The sequence below is a fragment of the Carassius carassius genome, chromosome 38, assembly GCF_963082965.1.
Source record: "Carassius carassius chromosome 38, fCarCar2.1, whole genome shotgun sequence".
NCBI classification, from domain to species: Eukaryota; Metazoa; Chordata; class Actinopteri; order Cypriniformes; family Cyprinidae; genus Carassius; species Carassius carassius.
The window spans coordinates 3064581-3083165 of record NC_081792.1 but is presented as its reverse complement, the minus strand read 5'-3'; the positions used below and the strand labels follow the sequence as shown (position 1 = coordinate 3083165).

General features: G+C 43.3%; 6 non-coding genes across 6 annotated transcripts; 3 read left to right on the top strand and 3 right to left on the bottom strand.

The window, feature by feature from the left end:
• Positions 1-2435: 2435 nt before the first annotated feature.
• trnae-uuc (transfer RNA glutamic acid (anticodon UUC)) lies at positions 2436-2507 on the top strand. Its single transcript has one exon. It is a non-coding gene; the product is annotated as a tRNA-Glu (tRNA).
• A 478-nt stretch (positions 2508-2985) lies between these two features.
• On the top strand, positions 2986-3058 carry trnar-acg (transfer RNA arginine (anticodon ACG)). The gene has a single exon. It is a non-coding gene; the product is annotated as a tRNA-Arg (tRNA).
• A 1038-nt stretch (positions 3059-4096) lies between these two features.
• On the top strand, positions 4097-4184 carry trnay-gua (transfer RNA tyrosine (anticodon GUA)). Its single transcript is given in 2 exon segments — positions 4097-4133; positions 4149-4184. It is a non-coding gene; the product is annotated as a tRNA-Tyr (tRNA).
• Positions 4185-4289: 105 nt separating this feature from the next.
• On the bottom strand, positions 4290-4361 carry trnae-cuc (transfer RNA glutamic acid (anticodon CUC)). Its single transcript has one exon. It is a non-coding gene; the product is annotated as a tRNA-Glu (tRNA).
• Positions 4362-7114: 2753 nt separating this feature from the next.
• On the bottom strand, positions 7115-7186 carry trnae-cuc (transfer RNA glutamic acid (anticodon CUC)). Its single transcript has one exon. It is a non-coding gene; the product is annotated as a tRNA-Glu (tRNA).
• Positions 7187-8576: 1390 nt separating this feature from the next.
• On the bottom strand, positions 8577-8648 carry trnae-cuc (transfer RNA glutamic acid (anticodon CUC)). The gene has a single exon. It is a non-coding gene; the product is annotated as a tRNA-Glu (tRNA).
• Positions 8649-18585: the final 9937 nt, after the last annotated feature.

The window sequence follows — 18585 nt, the reverse complement described above, 5'->3', positions numbered from 1 at the left end:
CTTCAATGAGCTAAAATAAGACCCATAAGCAGTACCTGTAAGTCCATACGCGGTCCCGATTTTCGTCAAACTCGGCTCGCACCAACTCCACTAACAGCCGTCGCTCCCTCGATGCCGGAGGAACACCCAACACTCCCGGTGGCTGGGCGTGTTATCCGGTTGCAGCTGTACAGTCCCTCGTTATCAGAGGACCTGTGAGCGCTTCCGGTTGCTCAACAGGGCTATCTGATCTCCTTTTACTCTTCCCACATCGACTGTTTTACTTGTAACAGCACGATGAATAGTATAAAATAAGACTAACGTGACAATCTTTCTAACTGAAATCGCTGTATATTCACACAGGCCTCAACGTCTTTCACTCGAAAACGAATCAAAATAAAACAGGCAAACACATTTCCTGTGTTCAATCAGACACTTAACTAAACAAAAAACGTATCTGGAAAAATATGAAGGCTTAACTCAAGTTTCTTTTTGTGTTATTAAAACGGTAGATTTCGATTAGAACCAACCGTTTTTGCACACCTATTCTAATAACGCCTCTCCTCTCGTCTTTTTTTTCCTCCAATCTCCGGATAAAGCAATCACATCAGACTCATGTATCACGTATATTGGAGGTGGGCATTAACTACTAAATGTCCAATCAAACAGGAATCGATCTAACCTGATAGCAAAATCCACGTTTTTGTTCAAGTACATATCAACCAACCCTTAAAGTTTCACTCATTCTCTTAAAGGGGAAACGCATTTATACAAGCTCTTTGTAGAAGATGCATAGTAAAACCTTTAAAAGGACTAATCTTAACAAAATATGGTTATGTTGACTTACTTTCACTAATAACCTATATGGCTATTATAAATCGGACATTATACGTGAAAACTTTGCATCAAACTGTTTTATATTTATATAACCCTCCCTGATAAGGGGGTTACACCCACCAAAATGTCACAAATTTTAGGCAATAGAATAGAAAGTTGCCTATGTGCTGTAATGTACAAAACTGATGACAAACATATGGTCAGACATACATACAAGGCCTTTCTTTAGAATAAATCAAGCAGGGGGCCTCTCCTCTCTAAGGAGGTATAAAAATTGTAATCATAAGGAAAAGTTTGACTATTGTGGAACCGCCCCATATAGTGTATATAAGGAGATAACAAAAAACATTCGAGAGATTTCCTTGCAAGGACTCTCGGCGTTGTTTTCCATAAAATAAAGTCTTTTCTTCTGAGAGAAAACCACTGACTGAGTTTGATTCTTCTGAGAAACGGTAGACGAAACTACATCAGCAACTTTGCGGATTAAAAATTGGTCTCACTTTCATTAATAACCTCACAATATGTCAATATTGTACCTTGACAGACCGACGATAGGCAGTTTTTCATGTCCCTTGAATGCATGCAACACTATTTATTTCTGTAAACCACACTGGCCAGATTATGGAAAGTGGCCCACAAGCTTGTGCCCAGTTAAAGCTGGCCAGTTCCCATATGGTCTAGCAGTTAGGATTCCTGGTTTTCTCCCATGCGGCCAGAAGTGACTTTTTAGACAGCAGTAGAGCTACAGAACCCTGATAGGTTGAGGTTCCGATGTCTATGGGGAGTCATGTAACATGCTTCGGTATTGCCATTCATCACACAAGCTCTCGGATAAGCTCGGCAATTATCAGGGCTTACCTCCTGATAACAAGGTGAGAATAAGCAGACAGCAATGCTTGCCACTGTCACATCTAAAACCAACAACTCTGTAGCAATCAGGGGTCTTTACTATCGGTGGGCCAGTGGCGCAATGGATAAAGCGTCTGACTATGGATCAGAAGATTCTAGGTCAGACTCCTGGCTGGCTCGCTCTGTGCTTGTTTTTCTCCGGCTTATTTTGTTGTTGTGTTTTTTTTTTCTTCTCCAAAATCCAGAAGAATAGGCAAATCTTCAGGCATTCTTCTTTTTTTCGACAAGCTCGGCGATTAAAGGGGAAATAAACTGCAGGCTGGCAGCCAGTTGATTTTCGAATGAACAATTTCATCGCTACTCTGTAACTGCTTCATTACTTTGAAGGGTGTAATGCCATGTGGTTTTGATGTCACGGGCTTGCCATTTTGAAGCCTTATCACTAATTGCCACCTGGACATTGAGAATAAATTGTAATCTGCATTAAACTGAACGAGCGAATAATCAGCAACTTTGTGGATAAAAAAATTGGTCTCACTTTCATTATTAACCTCACAATATGTCAATTTTGTACCTTGACAGACCGATGATAGGCAGATTTTCATCTAGATAACGGTTGCAATGTGTGTTTTCAGATGCATGACACAAGTATTTTCACCTGGACAAGAGCTTAATTACCAGTTCAAGGTATCAATTCAGCAATCACAGGAATCTGCCCAAAAAAACTTAACCCCCGGGATGAGTAAAAAAAACAGGTTAAGGTGTCCAAATCCCATATGGTCTAGCGGTTAGGATTCCTGGTTTTCGCCCAGGCGGCCCGGGTTCGTCTCCCGGTATGGGAACGCATTCTCCTTTTTGCTTCCCTCCTCAAAAATCCAGCACATCTTCCTGCACCAGATGTCGAGGTTCTGTCTAACACTTTGCCCCTTCGATAGCTCAGCTAGTAGAGTGGAGGACTGTAGGTTGGAGTGTTGGCAATCATTAGGTTGCCGGCTCGAAGGAGGTCTTTTTTTCAAGTGCTCACCATTTTTTTTCCCTTTGGAGCTGGCTTTCTCGCAGCTGTTAGCAGAGCTTGAATTCGCAGTCCACAATTGGAAGCCAAAAGAGCTTTCACTGACCAGGAATCGGACCCGGGACGCGGCGGTGAAAGCGCCGATTCCTAACCACTAGACCACCAGGGAGGGGCTGGTGGACTGGTGGATTGGTGGGCTGGTGGGCTTACCTCCTGATAACAAGGTGAGAATAAGCAGACAGCAATGCTTGCCACTGTCTCATCTAAAACCAACAACTCTGTAGCAATCAGGGGCCTTTACTATTGGTGGGCCAGTGGCGCAATGGATAACGCGTCTGACTACGGATCAGAAGATTCTAGGTTCGACTCCTGGCTGGCTCGCTCTGTGCTTGTTTTTCTCCGGCTTATTTTGTTGTTGTGTTTTTTTTCTCTTCTCCAAAATCCAGAAGAAAAGGCAAATCTTCAGGCATTCTTCTTTCTTTCCAAAAAAGACATATTCTGCACACCCTTTCCGATGTCTAGGGAAGACACGGACATGCTTCGGTGTTGCCATTCGTCTCACAAGCACTCCGACAAGCTCGGCGATTAAAGGGGAAATAAACTGCAGGATGGCAGCCAGTTGATTTTCGAATGAACAATTTCATCGCTACCAAAAAACATTCGAGAGATTTCCTTCCAAGGACTCTCGGTGTTGTTTTCCATAAAATAAAGTCTTTTCTTCTGAGAGAAAACCACTGACTGAGTGTGATTCTTCTGAGAACCGGTAGACGAAACTACATCAGCAACTTTGCGGATTAAAAATTGGTCTCACTTTCATTATTAACCTCACAATAAGTCAATTTTGTACTTTGACAGACCGATGATAGTCAGATTTTCATCTAGATAACGGTTGCAATGTGTGTTTTCAGATGCATGACACAAGTATTTTCACCTGGACAAGAGCTTAATTACCAGTTCAAGGTATCAATTCAGCAATCACAGGAATCTGCCCAAATAAACTGAACTCCCGGGGTGAGAAAAAAAAAAACAGATCCCTTGAATGCATACAACACTAGATAATTCAGAAAACCGTCCTTTTGGATAATTCTTGTTTTGCCAAATTATTATCACATTGTTACAGTCGCAGACCTAAAGCAAAAGGCCACTACAAGATCCTGCGCCCACACTGACCACATGTATGGAAAGTGCGCCAGAAGCCAATGGCCAGTTTAAGGTTTCCAAATCCCATATGGTCTAGCGCTTAGGATTCCTGGTTTTCACCCCAGTCGGCCCAGTTTTGACTCCCTGTATGGGAACGCATGCTCCTTTTTGATTCCCTCCTCAAAAATCCAGCACATCTTCCTGCACCAGAAGTGACTTTTTGGCCAGCAGTAGAGCTACAAGACCGTGATATGTCGAGGTTCTGTCTAACACTTTGCCCCTTTGATAGCTCAGCTGGTAGAGCAGAGGACTGTAGGTTGGAGTGTTGGCAATCCTTAGGTCGCTGGTTCGACTCCGGCTCGAAGGAGGTCTTTTTTTCAAGTGCTCACCATTTTTTTGGTTTGGAGCTGGCTTTCTCGCAGCTGTTAGCAGAGCTTGAATTCGCAGTCCACAATTGGAAGCCAAAAGAGCTTTCCCTGACCGGGAATCGAACCCGGGCCGCGGCAGTGAGAGCGCCGAATCCTAACCACTAGACCACCAGGGAGGGGCTGGTGATCTGATGGGCTGGTGGGCTGGAGGGCTGGTGGGCTGGTGGGCTGGTGGGCTGGTGGGCTGGAGGGCTGGAGGGCTGGTGGGCTGGTGGGCTGGAGGGCTGGTGGGCTGGTGGGCTGGAGGGCTGGTGGGCTGGTGGGCTGGTGGGCTGGTGATCTGGTGGGCTGGTGGGCTGGTGGGCTGGAGGGCTGGTGGGCTGGTGGGCTTACCTCCTGAAAACAAGGTTAGAATAAGCAGACAGCAATGCTTGCCACTTTCACATATAAAACCAACAACTCTGTAGCAATCAGGGGTCTTTACTATTGGTGGGCCAGTGGTGCAATGGATAACGTGTCTGACTACAGATCAGAAGATTCTAGATTCGACTCCTGGCTGGCTCGGTCTGTGCTTGTTTTTCTCCGGCTTATTTTGTTGTTGTGTTTTTTTTCTCTTCTCCAAAATCCAGAAGAAAAGACAAATCTTCAGGCATTCTTCTTTTTTTCCAAAAAAGACATATTCTGCACACCCTTTCCGATGTCTAGGGAAGACACGGACATGCTTCGGTATTGCCATTCGTCTCACAAGCACTCTGACAAGCTCGGCGATTATAGGGGAAATAAACTGCAGGCTGGCAGCCAGTTGATTTTCGAATGAACAATTTCATCACTACTCTGTAACTGCTTCATTACTTTGAAGGGTGTAATGCCATGTTGTTTTGATGTCACAGGCTTGCCATTTTGAAGCCTTATCACTAATTGCCACCTGGACATTGAGAATAAATTGTAATCTGCATTAAACTGAATGAGCAAATAATCAGCAACTTTGTGGATAAAATTTTTTTCTCACTTTCATTATTATCCTTACAATATGTCAATTTTGTACCTTGACAGACCAATGACAGACAGATTTTCATCTAGATAACGCTTGCAATGTGTGTTTTCAGATGCATGACACAAGTATTTTCACCTGGACAAGAGCTTAATTACCAGTTCAAGGTATCAATTCAGCAATCACAGGAATCTGCCCAAAAACACAGAACCCCCGGGGTGAGTAAAAAAACAGATCCCTTGAATGCATACAAAACTATATAATTCAAGAAACCGTCCTTTTGGATAATTCTTGTTTTGCCAAATTATTATCACATTGTTACAGTCGCAGACCTCCGCTGGTAGAGCGGAGGACTGTAGGTTGGAGTGTTGGCAATCCTTAGGTCGCTGGTTCGACTCCGGCTCGAAAGAGGTCTTTTTTTCAAGTGCTCACCATTTTTTTGGTTTGGAGCTGGTTTTCTCGCAGCTGTTAGCAGAGCTTGAATTCGCAGTCCACAATTGGAAGCCAAAAGAGCTTTCCCTGACCGGGAATCGAACCTGGGCCGCGGCAGTGAAAGCGCCGAATCCTAAACACTAGACAACCAGGGAGGGGCTGGTGGGCTGATGGGCTGGTGGGCTGATGGGCTGGTGGGCTTACCTCCTAATAACACGGTTAGAATAAGCAGACAGCAATGCTTGCCACTTTCACATCTAAAACCAACAAGTCTGTAGCAATCAGGGGTCTTTACTATTGGTGGGCCAGTGGCGCAATGGATAACGCGTCTGACTACGGATCAGAAGATTCTAGATTTGACTCCTAGCTGGCTCGCTCTGTGCTTGTTTTTCTCCGGCTTATTTTGTTGTTGTGTTTTTTTTTCTCTTCTCCAAAATCCAGAAGAAAAGGCAAATCTTCAGGCATTCTTCTTTTTTTCCAAAAAAGACATATTCTGCACACCCTTTCCGATGTCTAGGGAAGACACGGACATGCTTCGGTATTGCCATTCGTCTCACAAGCACTCTGACAAGCTTGGCGATTATAGGGGAAATAAACTGCAGGCTGGCAGCCAGTTGATTTTCGAATGAACAATTTCATCGCTACTCTGTAACTGCTTCATTACTTTGAAGGGTGTAATGCCATGATGTTTTGATGTCACAGGCTTGCCATTTTGAAGCCTTATCACTAATTGCCACCTGGACATTGAGAATAAATTGTAATCTGCATTAAACTGAATGACCAAATAATCAGCAACTTTGTGGATAAAAAATTTGTCTCACTTTCATTATTAACCTTACAATATGTCAATTTTGTACCTTGACAGACCGATGACAGACAGATTTTCATCTAGATAACGGTTGCAATGTGTGTTTTCAGATGCATGACACAAGTATTTTCACCTGGACAAGAGCTTAATTACCAGTTCAAGGTATCAATTCAGCAATCACAGGAATCTGCCCAAAAAAACAGAACCCCCGGGGTGAGTAAAAAAAACAGATCCCTTGAATGCATACAAAACTATATAATTCAAAAAACCGTCCTTTTGGATAATTCTTGTTTTGCCAATTTATTATCACATTGTTACAGTCGCAGACCTAAAGCAACAGGCCACTACAAGATCCTGCGCCCACACTGACCACATGTATGGAAAGTGCGCCACTGGCCGTTTTAAGGTGTCCAAATCCCATATGGTCTAGCGGTTAGGATTCCTGGTTTTCACCCAGGCGGACCGGGTTCGTCTCCAGGTATGGGAACGCATGCTTCTTTTTGCTTCCCTCCTCAAAAATCCAGCACATCTGCCTGCACCAGGTTGGAGTGTTGGCAATCCTTAGGTCGCTGGTTCGACTCCAGCTCGAAGGAGGTCTTTTTTTCAAGTGCTCACCATTTTTTTGGTTTGGAGCTGGCTTTCTCCCAGCTGTTAGCAGAGCTTGAATTCGCAGTCCACAATTGGAAGCCAAAAGAGCTTTCCCTGACCGGGAATCGAACCCGGGCCGCGGCGGTGAGAGCACCGAATCCTAATCACTAGACCACCAGGGAGGGACTGCTGTGCTGGTGGGCTGGTAGGCTTACCTCCTGATAACAAGGTGAGAATAAGCAGACAGCAATGCTTGCCACTGTCACATCTAAAACCAACAAGTCTGTAGCAATGAGGAGTCTTTACTATTGGTGGGCCAGTGGCGCAATGGATAACGTGTCTGACTACGGATCAGAAGATTCTAGGTTTGACTCCTGGCTGGCTTGCTCTGTGCTTGTTTTTCTCCGGCTTTTGTTGTTGTGTTTTTTTTTCTTCTCCAAAATCTAGAAGTAAAGTGAAATCTCCAGGCATTCTTCTTTTTTTCCAAAAAAGACATATTCTGCACACCCATTCCGATGTCTAGGGGAGACACGGACATGCTTCGGTATTGCCATTCGTATGTCAATTTTGGACCTTGACAGACCAACGATAGACAGTTTTTCATCCAGAAAACGGTTCCAATGTGTGTTTTCAGATGCATGACACAGGTATTTTCACCTGGACAAGAGCTTAATTACCAGTTCAAGGTATCAATTCAGCAATCACAGGACTCTGGCCAAAAAACTGAACCCCCGGGGTCAGTCAACAAACATGACCCTTGAATTCATGAAACACCATTTATTTCTGTAAACCACACTGGCCAGATTTAATGAAAGTGGCCCACAAGCTTGTTCCCAGTTAAAGCTGGCCAGTTCCCATATGGTCTAGCAGTTAGGATTCCTGGATTTCTCCCATACAGCCAGGGGTCGACTCCCGTGATGGGAAAGCTTGATCTTTTTTGCTTCTCTCCTCAAAAAGCCAGCACATCTTCCTGCACCAGAAGTGACTTTTTGGACAGCAGTAGTGCTACAGAACCCTGATAGATTGAGGTTCCGATGTCTATGGGGAGTCGCGTAACATGCTTCGGTATTGCCATTCTTCACACAAGCACTCCGACAATCTGCATTAAACTGAAGGAGCGAATAATCAGCAACTTTGCGGATACAAAATTGGTCTCACTTTCATTATTAACCTCACAATATGTCAATTTTGTACCTTGACAGAGTGACAATAGGCAGTTTTTCCTCTAGATAACGGTTGCCGTGTGTGTTTTCAAATTGATGACACAAGTATTTTCACCTGGAAAAGAGCTTAATTACCAGTTCGAGGTATCAATCCAGCAATCACAGGAATCTGCCCAAATAAACTAAACTCCCGGGCTGAGTAAAAAAAACAGATCCCTTGAATGCATACAACACTATATAATTCAGAAAACCATCCTTTTGGATAATTCTTGTTTTGCCAAATGATTATCACATTGTTACAGTCGCAGACCTAAAGCAACAGGCCACTACAAGATCCTGTGCCCACACTGACCACATGTATGGAAAGTGCACCACTGGCCAGTTTTAGGTGTCCAAATCCCATATAGCTTTCCCTGACGGGGAACCGAACCCAGGCCTCGGCGGTGAGAGCGCCGAATCCTAACCACTAGACCACCAGGGAGGGGCTGGTGGGCTGGTGGGCTTACCTCCTGATAACAAGGTGAGAATAAGCAGACAGCAATGCTTGCCACTGTCACATCTAAAACCAACAACTCTTTAGCAATCGGGAGTCTCAGTATCAGTGCGCCAGTGGCGCAATGGATAACGTGTCTGACTACGGATCAGAAGATTCTAGGTGCGACTCTTGGCTGGCTCGCTCTGTGGTTGTTTTTCTCCGGCTTATTTTGTTGTTGTGTTTATTTTTCTTCTCCAAAATTTAGAAGAAAAGGCAAATCTCCAGGCATTCTTCTTTTTTTCCAAAAAAGACATATTCTGCACACCCATTCCGATGTCTAGGGGAGACACGGACATGCTTCGGTATTGCCATTCGTATGTCAATTTTGAACCTTGACAGACCGACAATAGACAGTTTTTCATCTAGATAACGGTTGCAATGTGGTTTTCAGATGCATGACACAAGTATTTTCACCTGGACAAGAGCTTAATTACCAGTTCAAGGTATCAATTCAGCAATCACAGGACTCTGGCCAAAAAACTGAACCCCCGGGGTGAGTCAACAAACATGTCCCTTGAATGCATGTAACACTGTTTATTTCTGTAAACCACACTGGCCAGATTTAATGAAAGTGGCCCACAAGCTTGTGCCCAGTTAAAGCTGGCCAGTTCCCATATGGTCTAGCAGTTAGGATTCCTGGATTTCTCCCATTTAGCCAGGGGTCGACTCCCGTGATGGGAAAGCTTGATCTTTTTTGCTTCTCTCCTCAAAAAGCCAGCACATCTTCCTGCACCGGAAGTGACTTTTTGGACAGCAGTAGAGGTACAGAACCCTGATAGATTGAGGTTCCGATGTCTATGGGGAGTCGCGTAACATGCTTCGGTATTGCCATTCATCACACAAGCTCTCAGATAAGCTCGGCGATTAACGTGGTAATAAAATGCAGGCTGGTGGGCCAGTTGATTCTAGATTGAACAATTTCATCTCTACTCTGTAACTGCTTTACTACTTTGAAGGGTGTAATGCCATGTGGTTTTGATGTCATGGGCTTGCCATTTGGAAGCCTTATCACTAATTGCCACCTGGACATTGAGAATAAGTTGTAATCTGAGTTAAACTGAAGGAGCGAATAAGCAGCAACTTTGCCGATTAAAAATTGGTCTCACTTTCATTGTTACCCTCACAATGTCATTTTTGTACCTTGACAGAGTGACGATAGGCAGTTTTTCCTCTAGATAACGGTTGCAGTGTGTCTTTTCAAATGGATGACACAAGTATTTTCAACTGGAAAAGAGCTTAATTACCAGTTCGATGTACCAATTAAGCAATCACAGGAATCTGCCCAAATAAACTGAACCCCCGGGGTGAGTAAAAAAAACAGATCCCTTGAATGCATACAACACTATGTAATTCAGAAAACCGTCCTTTTGGATAATTCTTGTTTTGCCAAATTATTATCACATTGTTACAATCGCAGACCTAAAGCAACAGGCCACTACAAGATCCTGCGCCCAAACTGACCACATGTATGGAAAGTGCGCCAATGGCCAATTTAAGGTGTCCAAACCCCATATGGTCTAGTGGTTAGGATTCCTGGTTTTCACCAAGGCAGCCTCGGTTCGACTCCTGGTATGGGAAAGCTTGATGTTTTTTGCTTCTCTCCTCCAAAAGCCAGCACATCTTCCTGCACCAGAAGTGACTTTTTGGACAGCAGTAGTACTACAGAACCCTGAGCTTCTGATAGGTTCGAACCTACTCATCCATGCTGGCCAGAATTCACCCTCCCCGGCTAGAGAAGGCAGCTCGAGGTGGGTGGAAGTCGGAAGAAAAATTTTAGGATGAGGACTAGAGAAAACACTTGTACTGTACTCAGGGCACTCAGAGGAATCCATTTATGTACGTTTCATCCCATAATACTGTAGAAATATGCATAGAAAATATGTTGGATTTTGGTTAATTTCAGCACAAGTGGTGCATGTTCACCAAAATGTCACAAACTTTGCCAAGCTGTAACTCCGCCAAAACGGGGCCAAACTGCACCAAACTCGGGTCAGAGTAAGACCTACAGAAGGCCCACCGAACACCGCTGGCCCCCCATCCATAAAACTCCAGGGGGGCGGAGTTATGGCCCCCCACATTTTTGATAGTCAAATGGAAGGAAGAGACCTAGCAAATTGAAACTGTGTGACTTGATAGCACTCGAAGGGCCCTCTCTGAAGCCACCTCCCCCAAGTCGATAGACCACCGGGGGCCAGAGATACGGCCCCGCAAATGCAAAAAGTCCCAAAATTTGACCGGCCATAACTCACTCAAAAAGAGGGGAAAAACACCAACCTCTGGTCAATATTAGACCTTGAGGACCTCTATCCGACACCGCCGGCCCCAAGTCCCTGAACCCCCGGGAGAAGAAGATATGGTGCCCCAAACTTGGTATCCGTCCAATATGAATAAATGGCAAGTGGGATATGTGTGCACCTGAGGTTTAAAAAATAGCAATTCTATTAAATTATAAAAGTGCATGTCTACCCTCAATTTATTTGATAGCATATGTGTCCAATTGCAGATTATCAAATAGCAAGTCTATTTAACTTGATTTATTTCAAATGAGTGCAATATTGTTAATGGAAACACCTCTACTGTACACAGCACGCTCAGTAGAGTCCATTTATGTAAGATTTGTCACATAATACAGTAGAATTTGCATAAAAAATTATGTCCACGGGAGCACTACGGAGGTCCCGCTGAATAAGTTGTAAATGGACATTTAAAAAAAAAAAAAATCCCATTTGCCATTTATTCAGCACGCCCTTCCTAATGTTTCCGTGGACAGATAAATTTTAGCGATTTCGTGGTTGAAGTCTCATCAGCTGTACTCTGCAAGCTCCGAGGAATCCATTTTTGTAAGTTTTGTCCCATAATACTGTAGAAATATGCATAGAGAAAATGTTGGAATTTGGTTAATTTCACCACAAGTGGTGCATGTTCACCAAAATGTCACACATTTGCCAAACTGTAACTCCGCCAAAACGCGGCCAAACTACACCAAAATCGGGTCAACGTCAGGCTGGGTCAACGTCAGAGGACTTCTATCCGACGACACCAGCCCCATGTCCCTATGACCCCGGGGGTCCAAGTTACGGCACCCCAACATGTGGAATTTGAACCGTTATAACTCAGGAACCGGACCACCCAGTAACTCGTGTGTGTCGCATACGGTAGGCCCCTCGACCCTCTAGAGATCCCCTAAAATTTTAGCCCTGGAATCCACCGCTTCGCGGAGATATTTGCAAAAAAAATGGTACCATCCACCCCCCTCGCACCTACTCATCCAAGCCGGCCAGGGTGCACCCTCCCCGGCTAGAGAAGGCAGCTCGAGGGGGGTGGAAGTCGGAAGAAAAATCTTAGGATGAGGCCTTGAGAAAACACCTGTACTGTCCATTCATGTAAGTTTTGTCCCATAATACTGTAGAATTTGCATAAAAACGAGCGTTGAATTTTGGCACACATGTGCGCTACATGTGGTGCGTATCTCACTGTTCATAAAATAGCTACTGTATTTAACTTTATTTATTTCATATGTGTGTTATTGTTAATGAAAAGACCTGTACTGTACTCAGGACACCCAGGGGAACACATTCATGTAAGTTTTATCACGTAATAATGAAGACTGGCCATGTGTTAGAAACTGCTATGGCTTGCAACCTTTTAGCAGAAAATAACACTGCATCGGGATCTGTTTTCATGGTGGTCAGGAGGACAAAAAGACAATATTGTTACGTCCCTTTTGGTCTGTCTGTGTTTTTATGCTGTTGTGAGAGGTGTTTGTTTTTATCCAGGAAGAAGACCGGATTGGTTCCTGCAGTCTGATTGGTGCCACGCCCTGATTGATCAGCTGACTCCTGGACGTGTATAAATGCCTCCTTTGTTGCTACTTCATTAGCCCTTTTGTGCTCACTTGCTATTTGCTTGCCTGGCTATTTGCTTGCCTGACTTTGTGCTTGCCTGACTTTGTTATCTGCTGCTAGAGGGTAAAGATTTGAGAGTGTTTGTCTTTTGATTGTTTATTTGAGTGTTTGGACTACAGCCTGTTTAACGACTTTGAAAATAGATTATCCCCTTACATTGTTCTGTTAGAACCAAATTGTATATATTGTACATAGTAAATTGGGAGGTAGGGAGACCGATGCCACCTTTTTAATTTGATATTTTTCTGTGCCTGTTTTGGATTAGGGAGTTAGGGAAGTAATTGTATTTTTCTTTTCTTTTCTGGATTAGGGCAGGAAGAGGTATATTCCAAATTAGTTGTTTTTGTTTGTTATTTTGGCCTTGTCGGCTCCTGAGGTAAAATCCCAAGGTAACATAAATCTGTTAATTTACTCAAATAAATACTGTTTCATACACTTTTCTATAACAAACCGTACTGTTGTTGTTGTTTTTTTTCATGTTAAGTCCTTTACCCTAGACGGGGCGTAACATGAAATTGGGGGCTCGTCCTATTTTTTCTAAATTGAAATTACAAACTTGTCGTTTTTCATCAGTAAAACAGATCGATTTAGGTATTATTCAACTTGTTGTTTGCCTGGGGTTTTTACTTTGTGTGGGAGGAAACGTAGCTGCGTGATGGCGTCAAAATTTGAATTGGACAAATTTACGATTGCGCCCACACATGAACAATTTGATAAGTGCCGCAAAGACGATTTATTAGTGATTGCAGCTTTCTTTGATATTTATGTACCTCGTCACGCACTTAAAAAGGAAATAAAGGAGATGTTGCGCATTGAGCTTGTAAAACAAAGGGTCTTACCGGAAGAGGGTGTGGCTCCGGGTGTTGCTTTTAACCCAGAACTATCTGAAGGTTTGGGTGCTGCTGAGGCGGAACACAAATCTGGCGAAGTTGATGGCATAGATCCCGTTGTCCCTTCACCGGATGAGAAACGGTTGGCAATCCGTTTAAAAGAATTAGACCTGGAACTAAGTCGGCAACAGTATCAGAGTCAGCTGCTAAATGTCCGGGCACTTGAGCTTGAGGCACAGCGTGATATCCGACTGAAAGAGCTGGAGGTCGAGTTAAAGACCCAAGTTCAGCGCACTTCTCCGAAGACAAAGGAGAATGTTATTCCAGGATCAGTAAGTGCCTCATCTGGTAGAACATCTCCTCTACCTACAGCATCTCGAACTGCGCCGGTAAGTTCTTCTGAATTTGATATTGGTAAGCAAATTTCGCTTGTTCCGTTGTTCAGAGAGAGTGAAGTAGACACATACTTCACTGTTTTTGAACGCATCGCGACCACATTGAAGTGGCCTAGAAATATTTGGCCTTTGCTTTTACAGTGCAAATTGGTAGGAAAGGCACAGGGAGTGTGCTCTTCTCTGACGTTAGAACAAAGTTTGGAATATGATGCCATTAAAGCGGCAGTGTTACGTGCGTATGAGTTAGTTCCGGAGGCTTACCGTCAGAAATTTAGAAGACATGTAAAAATCCCCAGCCAAACATTTGTTGAGTTCGCTCGCGAAAAGACCACTTTATTTGAGAAATGGTGTACTGCGAGTAAAATCACGACTTTTGAACAGTTGAAAGAGTTGATTTTGGTTGAGGAGTTTAAAAACTGTATATCTGAAAAAATTGTGGTCTATTTGAACGAACAGAAAGTTTCATCTCTTTCTGATGCGGCTATCTTTGTAGATGAGTTTGTGCTCACTCACAAAGTTGTTTTTTTGTCATCACGTCCTTCGCAACACACCTCCCACTCTTCGCAACACACCTCAGTAGATCGTTCTCACGGTTCTAAGCATGCTGTAGTTACTCAAAGGGATGATCCATTGCTTGACACCTCTTTGGTTGCTCGAGAATGTTTCTACTGTCATGAGAAGGGTCATGTGATTGCTGTTTGTCCAGTATTGCAGCGGAAAAATCTGCGGAAAAGTCACAATGTATCTAAGAGTGTAGCTTTCATTCGTATACCGTCTTCTGAGTCCTTAAATTCTGTTGACCCTACGTTTGAACCTTTTGTATGTGATGGAGCAGTTGCTTTGTCTAACTCTGATTCTGAGTTTACACCTGTACGCATTTTGAGAGACACCGGGGCTGCACAGTCGTTTATTTTAGCAAGTACGCTATCATTCTCACCTCAGTCCAGTTGTGGATCGGATGTGTTGGTTCAAGGAATTGAACTGGGAATACTAAGAGTTCCTTTACATACCATTTACTTGCGTTCTGGCCTTGTGACCGGTGTAGTTAAGGTTGCTGTACGTTCTCAATTGCCAGTAAAAGGGATTTCTCTCATTCTTGGAAATGATCTTGCTGGAAGTAGAGTTAGTGCTCTACCAGAGGTTACAGATATACCATGTGTATCAGGGGAAGATAATGTGTTAGTGCAGGAGTTTCCCAATGTGTTTCAATCATGTGTTGTTACTCGAGCTCAAGCTCGAAGATTTGAGAGTGAGGTTGATCTTTCCAACTCATTTATGAGTTCAGAGGTGTCAGAGGTGAAAGCTAATGATGAAAATGATGGTTCCTTGGATGTGGTTGTTGGGCTTAATTTTGATTTTCCTTTTGGCAAGCCACAGCTAATCAGTGCTCAGAAAGCTGACGAAACCCTGTTGACATGCAGTTCCTCTGTGGTAGACAAGACTGATTTACCTAAACATGCAAGTGCATATTTTCTAGATGACGGTGTACTCATGCGAAAGTGGAGCCCTGAGAAAGTGAAACATGATTGGAGCACCGTATTTCAGGTAGTCGTTCCACAATCTTATCGTGGGTACGTACTGAAGATAGCCCATGACCATGAACTTTCTGGACATCTAGGAGTTAGGAAAACCTATCATAACCTCTTAAAACATTTTTATTGGCCAGGAATCAAATCCTCTGTGTCACAATATTGCCGTTCATGTCATGATTGCCAAATTGCAGGAAAGCCTAATCAGGTTATTTCTCCTGCACCTTTAAAGCCAGTTCCTGTATTAAGTGAACCATTTGAAAAGCTTGTGATTGATTGTGTTGGACCTCTGCCTAAGACGAAGTCAGGACATGCGTACATGTTGACTATGATGTGTTCCGCTACTAGATTTCCTGAAGCCATACCACTGCGTTCATTGAAGACCCCCAACATTGTGAAAGCCCTTGTGAAATTTTGCACTACTTTTGGTCTACCGAAGGTTATACAATCAGATCAAGGAACCAATTTCACCTCGCGCATGTTTCATAAGGTAATGAAGGAACTGAATGTTACCCATGCTGTGTCTAGTGCCTACCATCCTCAGTCCCAGGGTGTCATCGAAAGGTTTCACCAGACTCTAAAATCCATGATTCGTACTTATTGTTTACATCATCAGAAAGACTGGGATGAGGAGGTACCTCTTTTGCTGTTTGCAGTTCGTAACACGGTGCAAGAGTCGTTGGGATTTAGCCCAGCTGAGTTAGTCTTTGGACACTCACTGCGTGGACCATTAAAGTTGCTTCAAGAGCATCTCCTCTCTGAAACCCGCCCATCAAAACCTTCCTCCAATGTGTTAGATTATGTCAGTTCATTTCGCGAACGTCTACATTCTGCATGGAAGCTCGCACGTCAGTCTTTAGACTCGTCCCAAACCAGAATGAAGGATAAATATGACAAAAAGTCTGTCAAACGGTCCTTTGAGATTGGTGATAAAGTGCTTGTGTTATTACCTATGCCGGGTTCCTCACTGCAAGCAAAGTTTTCAGGCCCATATGAAATCGAAGAGAAACTAAGTGATACAGACTATATTGTACGAACCCCTGAGAGACACCGAAAGTCCCGTGTTTGTCACGTAAACATGCTGAAATTGTACGTTTCTCGTTCAAACTCAGAAAATTCTAAAAATGCTCCGATGATTTCTCCTACTGTTGCTGTTTCTGTTGATGTAGTTTTGCCCGCTGATTCTCCTGGTGTAGATGGTCTTAGTTTGGGCAGTTCCGCCATATCTGGAGCTCGTTTACAAAATTCAGAAGCTCTTACAACACTTAGTTCAAAACTCTCCCATTTACCCGACTCATCTCAAGACGAATTGTTACAGTTAGTTGAAAGATTTTCCTCACTTTTCTCCGATGTGCCAACTGTAACTAATGTGCTAAAGCATGATATTGATGTTGCTGATCATCGCCCAATTAAGCAAAATGCTTATCGTGTAAACCCTACCAAACGCGAAATAATGAAACAAGAGACTGAATACCTTGTGAAGCATGGTTTAGCTTTGCCTAGTTCTAGCCCCTGGTGCTCTCCATGTTTGCTGGTTCCGAAAACCGATGGGTCATCACGCTTCTGTACAGACTACAGAAAGGTTAACCAGGTCACTAAATCAGATTCCTATCCGCTTCCACGGATAGAAGATTGTATTGACAGGATTGGGAAGTCTAAGTTCGTAACCAAACTAGACTTACTCAAGGGGTACTGGCAAGTGCCACTCACGGAGCGTGCATCTGAGGTTTCAGCCTTTGCTACTCCAGATGCCTTCTTACAGTATAAGGTTTTAGCTTTCGGCCTTAAAAATGCTCCAGCAACGTTTCAGCGTTTGATGTGTAAAGTACTGTCTAATGTGAAAAATTGTGAGGCATATCTTGACGATGTCGTGTGTTATTCAGAGACCTGGGAGAGTCATTTGAAGGTATTAGAGGAAGTATTTGTTAGATTTCAAGAAGCTAATCTAACCCTCAATCTTACTAAATGTGAATTTTGTCATGCTACTATTAAGTATTTAGGAAAGGAAGTAGGTCAGGGTACTGTACGACCGATAGAAGCCAAAGTCAATGCCATTGTTAATTTCCCTATACCAGAGACAAAAAGAGAGCTACGAGGTTTCCTTGGCATGGCTGGGTACTACAGAAGTTTCTGTAGGAATTTTTCTGATGTAGTAAAACCTCTTACTGATAACCTCCGAAAAGCAATTCCTTTTTTGTGGTCTCCTCAGTGTCAGATTGCTTTTGATTCTTTGAAGAGTTTGTTATGCAGCGCTCCTGTCTTAGCCACTCCTGACTTTACCAAACCGTTTAAACTTGAGGTTGATGCGAGCGGAACTGGTGCAGGTGCTGTACTGCTACAAGAAGATGAAAATGGAATTGATCACCCATTGTGTTTTTTTTCTAAGAAGTTTAATCGCCATCAATGTAACTACAGTACCATTGAGAAAGAAACGCTCGCCCTTCTGCTAGCTTTGCAACAGTTCGAAGTTTATATTGGTTCAAGCTCACAACCTGTTGAAGTTTTTACCGATCACAACCCTCTTGTATTTTTGCAGAAGTTCTGTAACAAGAATCAAAGACTCATGCGCTGGGCTTTAATTTGTCAAGATTTTAACTTGCACATCCAGTACAAGAAGGGTACAGATAATGTTATTGCGGATTCTTTATCTAGATCTTGTCTATAAACATGTCTTCATGTTTATTTTTGTGTATGGGGGTGTTACGTCCCTTTTGGTCTGTCTGTGTTTTTATGCTGTTGTGAGAGGTGTTTGTTTTTATCCAGGAAGAAGACCGGATTGGTTCCTGCAGTCTGATTGGTGCCACGCCCTGATTGATCAGCTGACTCCTGGACGTGTATAAATGCCTCCTTTGTTGCTACTTCATTAGCCCTTTTGTGCTCACTTGCTATTTGCTTGCCTGGCTATTTGCTTGCCTGACTTTGTGCTTGCCTGACTTTGTTATCTGCTGCTAGAGGGTAAAGATTTGAGAGTGTTTGTCTTTTGATTGTTTATTTGAGTGTTTGGACTACAGCCTGTTTAACGACTTTGAAAATAGATTATCCCCTTACATTGTTCTGTTAGAACCAAATTGTATATATTGTACATAGTAAATTGGGAGGTAGGGAGACCGATGCCACCTTTTTAATTTGATATTTTTCTGTGCCTGTTTTGGATTAGGGAGTTAGGGAAGTAATTGTATTTTTCTTTTCTTTTCTGGATTAGGGCAGGAAGAGGTATATTCCAA